The sequence below is a fragment of the Diabrotica virgifera genome, chromosome 4, assembly GCF_917563875.1.
Source record: "Diabrotica virgifera virgifera chromosome 4, PGI_DIABVI_V3a".
In the NCBI taxonomy this organism is placed as follows: domain Eukaryota; kingdom Metazoa; phylum Arthropoda; class Insecta; order Coleoptera; family Chrysomelidae; genus Diabrotica; species Diabrotica virgifera.
In genome coordinates this window covers 233,839,033-233,845,218 of record NC_065446.1, presented here as the reverse complement: position 1 = coordinate 233,845,218, position 6,186 = coordinate 233,839,033, and positions in this window count along the sequence as shown.

Below are 6,186 nucleotides of genomic sequence, written 5' to 3'. Positions count from 1 at the left end.
GGCAACACTGATCTCCATAAGCGTAATGTTCCTTCTTTCCCCTTTTTCTTTCCAGGCTTTTCTGTCCTGGGCTATAGTCATCCATTTGGAATCAGCGTGTTTTTTGATGTCGTTAATCTATCTCATTCGAGGTCTTCCTCTTTCTCTTCGGTTTTCCCATGGTCTCCAGTGTAGTATTTGGTTATTCTATCTGCCGTCTTTTGCCTTGCATTGTGCCCAGCGAACTTCCATTTCAGTTCTGCTATTTTTTTAAATTTTTTGAAGATTATCTATTCAACAATACAATTTTTGCTGCAAGTGTAATTAGAATTGGTTGTTATTGTGGTTTTAACTAAGTTCATTTTCAAAGAAATCCCCTTGGTTGTGAAAAACAGTAGGGCGGTTATGACAGCATTTTCAAGAAACTGGTGATGTAAGGGAAAGACACACTGGTCCAACAAAAGCAACACAACCGGTACATAATAGGTTTGTGCAAGTTCAGGCAATAAGTAATCCCAATGTTACGGCTAGCCACGTAAAAATTGAGCTTCAATGGATTCATGGCATTAAAGTCTCTGCTCAAACTGTCAAGAATAGGTTGTATGAGGCTAATATTCACGCTAGACATCAAATTAGAGTTCTAACCCATGGAAATCGCACAAGGAGAATAAAATCGGCTGGAAACCATCAAATTTGGCAAGAACGACAATGGGCAAACATTATTTTCGCCGATAAATCTAGGTGTGGTCTACCCGATTTACAAAGATCCAGGGTGTGGTGGACACCTGGCAACGCATCTCGCTATTGGGACTGGCGCATATTATGATGATTGATATATCATGCCGGATTTATACTCAGCCTTTGCCACTACTGCTGCCGCTGCCGGGAATATTGCCCGAAATACAATATCGACGCGAGTGACGTGTTCACACAGTCCTCCATAATGTCCTCATAACTCATTTACCGAACGACTCTCAAAGATGAAATGTGACGACAGCATCGTCTTGCTCACTTACTCACTTGCCGCTTTGCCGGCGGCAAGTGAGAGGGAGTGGTTGAATGTGAACAAGCACTCGTGCTCGCTCTGCCAGTCCTTTGACTTCCGTTCCGAAAACCGACTTTTTGGGTAGCGCCGTGCAATGGCAGTAGCATGAGAAGCGGCAGCGCGAGTGAGCTATTTACACATTCACGCTGTAACTGTCCCTGTCCAACTGGACTGAGTGTAAATCCGGTATAAGGTACATGCTGAAGACTAGTGATTCGATCGAAAAAGTAGACTCCTATGGAAAATGTCCATTTTGGTCTGCTTTGCGATAGATTCTGCCTGGACTATATATGTTAAAATATTAAGTATATTGAAAAATAAAATATTTATGTAAATGCTAAATATGTACTTTGGCAAACATTTAATTAAATGAAAGAGATGAAAGTTTTGTTATATATTAAGTTTTAAGTATTTCTTTAAACTAATAAAAAGGGCTTATAAATATTTTGAAAATAAGTTCTTTTCTTCTAATACGTTTAAACTGGAAAGAGTACATTATAAAATTGGAAGCTTTTTGAAGTTTATTCAATAAAAATCTATTTTTCTGTTTTGTGTATTCGCTTTTAAAGATATAAACTTATACTCAAAGACTGTGAAACATCAAAAAGTAAAAGTTTTTGTTCAACCAGGCGTGTTATGTGTTGAAATGTCGGCTAAATGACAACTTGCTATGAGAGGCATCACTCTAATGGTTCTGTTTTGTTACTCATACACCGACACAACTTTTTGCCGCATTTCTTGTTAGCATTCTCCTCGGCTCTCGTCATTTATTTTCTTGGCTTTCAGATAAGAACGCGAAAAAACTTTTCGGCTTTTGTTTAGGGAGAAGGAGTTTGCTGCTTACTGTATTTAACTGACGGCGCGGCGTGATAAAAAGGGACACGGGATGTTAAGATATTAAGTAATCATCTTGGTGATGATTTTTAGGGTCATATCCATTACATTAAAAAGAAAAGTTTAAGAAACGCTTTATTAAAAAAAGCCTTTTGACTTTTCACTGTCATAAACTTCAAGAAATATTCCGAATTTATAAAAAAAATTATTTTAAGTACAACAAAAAAGAAGAATCTACTAAAATATTGTATTGAAACAGATTTCTAACAGTAACATTTCAGCTGCACAATTTTAATGTCAGAATGGAGCAATTTAACACTAATCGGTTAAGTGCATTACATTATTACCACAGGACAGACCTTAAAGTCATGTGTCTTCGATAGTCTTAACTAGGTTCTTCCACTTTTTCCGGTCTTTCACTTTTTCTCTCCATTCCCTTAAACATATTTCTTCTATGTTAGTCGGTACGGTAACAAACCACTTCCTTCGTAGTCTTCCTGTTTTTTCCCTTGCCCTCCTACTTTCAAAACGCTTAAAACATTTCTTTCTTGTGGCATTCGTGAAACATGTCTCAACCATCCACCTCTCTGCGCCCTAATTTTCTGCATTCTGCATCTCTGTCTCTTATCCATCTCCATTAGCTCCTGGTTTATTCTTCTGCGCCATTCCCCGTTAGCCTTCTTTATACCACCAAAAACTTTTCTCAAGATTTTGCTTTCTCAAATTTCTAGCTTTTTTTCTTTTCTGATTCATTGTCTAAGTTTCATATGCATACAACACTATTTGAGTTAAGTTAAGTTTAACTTAACTTATTAAATTTCTTAAGGTAGATTATGCAATTTGCAATTTTTTTTTAATTTTGCAATAGATTGTTTCTGTTTTTTTGTTTCTCTTCATTATTTTTATTTATATAGACGATTTATATCATTTTAGTAAATTGTATTTGTTATTTGTTATTGTTCTTATTTATGATTCTTGTAAGCTTTGTCCATAAAATTGTTAAATTTTTCATGACAATAAAGCATATTTCTATTTCTATTTCTATTGGTCTCACTATTAGTTCTAACACTGTGGTTCCTCTATAATTTTCACAGATAGTTTGATCAACTTTCTTGGGAATTGGGCAGATGAATACTGTGTTTCATTGCTCTGGCATTTTTTCGTTTTCCCATATTTTTTTATAAGTCGTGCTATGTATCTTTTGCTGCAGTATATTTCCTCCTACCGTCAATATTTCTGTTGCCAATCTGCTTCCATCTCTACTTTTATTATTGATTAACTCTTTTATTATTGCTATTTTTCCATTTTTGTCTGTTCTTGTGTTTGTTATTGTATTTCTGATTTCTTTTGGCTTTATCGGTTAGTAATTCTTCGAAATACTCTACCCATCTGTTTAATTTTTCTGTCTTATCTAATAGTTTTGGGAATCTTTATTTCTGCAAAACATTGTGCCTTTATTTTGTGTCACTCGTGTCTTTTTTATTTCTTGATTAAAATTTCTAACTTATTTTCCTTTTTGGACTTTCTTTTTGGACATAGTTTTTTTCTATTTCTTCTAGTTGCTTTTCCAGCAATTTTATCTTCTATTGTCTGCATAATCGTTTATCTTCTCTTCTTTCGATTTTATACTCTTTACTTTTTTCTGTGTTGCTTTTAATATTTTACATGTTTGCGTTGTTCCTATGCTCGAGGATTAATTTGCAGTCCTCACCAAACCAGCTTTCTCTCTTTTGTTTTTATGCGTTCCCAATTCTACTTTAGTAGCTTTAGGAGTATTTAGTATTATCAGTCGTTTCATTTTTTTTTGTAGTTTGAGAATTTATTGTTAAGGTTGACGATTGATAATAACGCGAAAAAACTTTTCGGCTTGTGTTTAGGGATGAGTTTAATGCTGCTTATTCTATTTAACTGACGGCGCGGCGTGATAAAAAGGGACACGGGATGTTAAGATATTAAGTAATCATCTTGGCGATGATTTTTAGGGTCATATCCATTACATTAAAAAGTAAAGTTTAAGAAACACTTTATTAAAAAAGCCTTTTGACTTTTCTCTCTCATAAACTTCAAGAAATATTCCGAATTTATAAAAAATATTCTTTAAGTTAAAAAAAGAAGAACTTCAGTGTCAAGATTTTTATATAGGTATGGCATTCGGGGAACTAATCCAATAATTTTCATAAGCAACCAGAACAACCGAAAGGTCCAAACATTCCGCCAGACTCAGACAAATGATCGCTATTAGACCTGGATCTCGCTCACCAAAAAAACGTTGATAAATAGCAAGCTGAAAATTTGTTAATCGCTTAACGGTGTCTAGACGGACAAACTTTGATATATGGGAACACTGGAAAAAGGGGAAGTTTTAATTGTGGAACAGGTTAAAAATTTGAAATGTCAGACTACTAAAACGTTCCATGTATTTTGTCGGACAGAACTTCCAATTGATTTGTTACTATATCGTTAAACTCTCATGCAAAAACCAGGCTTGTATTTATCACCAACTGGGCATTTTAATGAGTCAAACACGAAGAACTTGTCAAATGACGGGAATTATATTGGTGATAAATAGCAGTCTGATTTTTGCATCAGAGCTTAATGAAACGGTAGCAAATAAATTAAAAGTTCTGTCCGACAAAATATATGGGGCGTTTTCGTAATCTGACGTTTCAAATTTTTAAACTGTTCCACAGTTAAAACTTCCCCTGTTTCAGTGTTCCCGTACATCAAAGTTTGTCCGACTAGATACCGTTAAGCTATTAACAAATTTTCAGCTTGCTATTAATCACCTTTTTTTGTTACGTATGATCCAGGCCTATATAATACGTATGTACACATCACTACTTACTTTTCATCTTAGTCTCTTACAGTGCTTATTTTTACGTATGTTTTTAAAAATTAAAACTGCTTAATTAAAACTACTAAAAATTAATAATTAGTAATCCCAGACTCATTTCGTTAATATTGTTATTCGATGTTCTGATACCAACATTGCAGCAATCATTCTGGGCAATATATATAAATTAAAAAATAATGATCCTGACCTGTGTAATTTCATCTCAGAAGACTGTAGCAAAGCTGCAGGTATAGATAGATTAGATGCCGAGTTACTGAAATATCTGGGAGAATTGGGCAAATAGGAACTTTATAAACTGTTAAACCTAACATGGAAAATTAAAAAATACCTAGTGACTGGAACACGCCTATAATACTACCTATACATAAAAAAAGGAGATTCGAGAGGATGTGGAAATTACAGAGGCATATCACTGCTCTGTTTAACAATAAAAGTCTACGAAATTATACTATTAGAACAGAAACTCCGGAATTTAGTCGAGCCTAGATTAGCAGATATTCAAAGTGGTTTTAGGCCAGCATATAGATCACTGAATCGCCGTTCACTCTACAGCAGATCATCGAAAAAGCAATACTAAAAGATGAACCGATATATTTGGGATACCTAGATATAAAAAAATCTTTTGGCATGGTGAGCAGAGAGGCAATATGGCAAAACTTGACAAACAAGGGAGTAGATATGGAAATGATATCCACAATCCAGAGTTTATATTCCAACACCATAAAACAGGTAAGAACAGGCAATTTTATTTCCAGCAATAACGACAGAGTTAGACAAGGAGGGGTATTGACACCACTACTCTTAGTTGATCTGTGTAATTGACAAAGTAATTAAAAAGTGCTGGTCAAAAACATAGAAATATACCATGGGATATAGAATCCTACAAAAAAATATTGAAATCCAAGGCAACAAAATAGAACAGGTAGAGACATTTAGATACCTTGGAATAATTTTAAATAAGAAGGGAACACAACAGAAAACGATAGTAATCAGTAAAGAACCGATCAGATGTAAAATAAATATTGATATGTCCGGTATTGAACAAGTAATATAAATAAAATACCTCTCCAGCTACGGAGACCTGGACAAAGAAGTTAGAAATAAAGTACAAAAAGCAAATAGATTGGCAGGATGCCTTAATTACACTATATGGCGAAGCCGACATATTAACACTGAGATGATGTCAAGAATTTATAAAGACATGTATCAGAATCAAGACCCGATACAGCAACAACATAAAGACTACTGGAAACGACAGAGATGAAAGTACTGAGAAGAATTATTGAAAACAGGCTAAGATCGAAAGAGGAGTGAAGACATTGGAAGAAAATGTAAAGTACAGTGTACGAACGAATGGACACTAAATAAAAAAAATAATGGAATTACCACATAATCAGAATGGGGGAAATACGTTTGGTCAAAATGGCCAAGAGAAATATAATTTATTAATAATACAAGGCAAGATAGATGACCG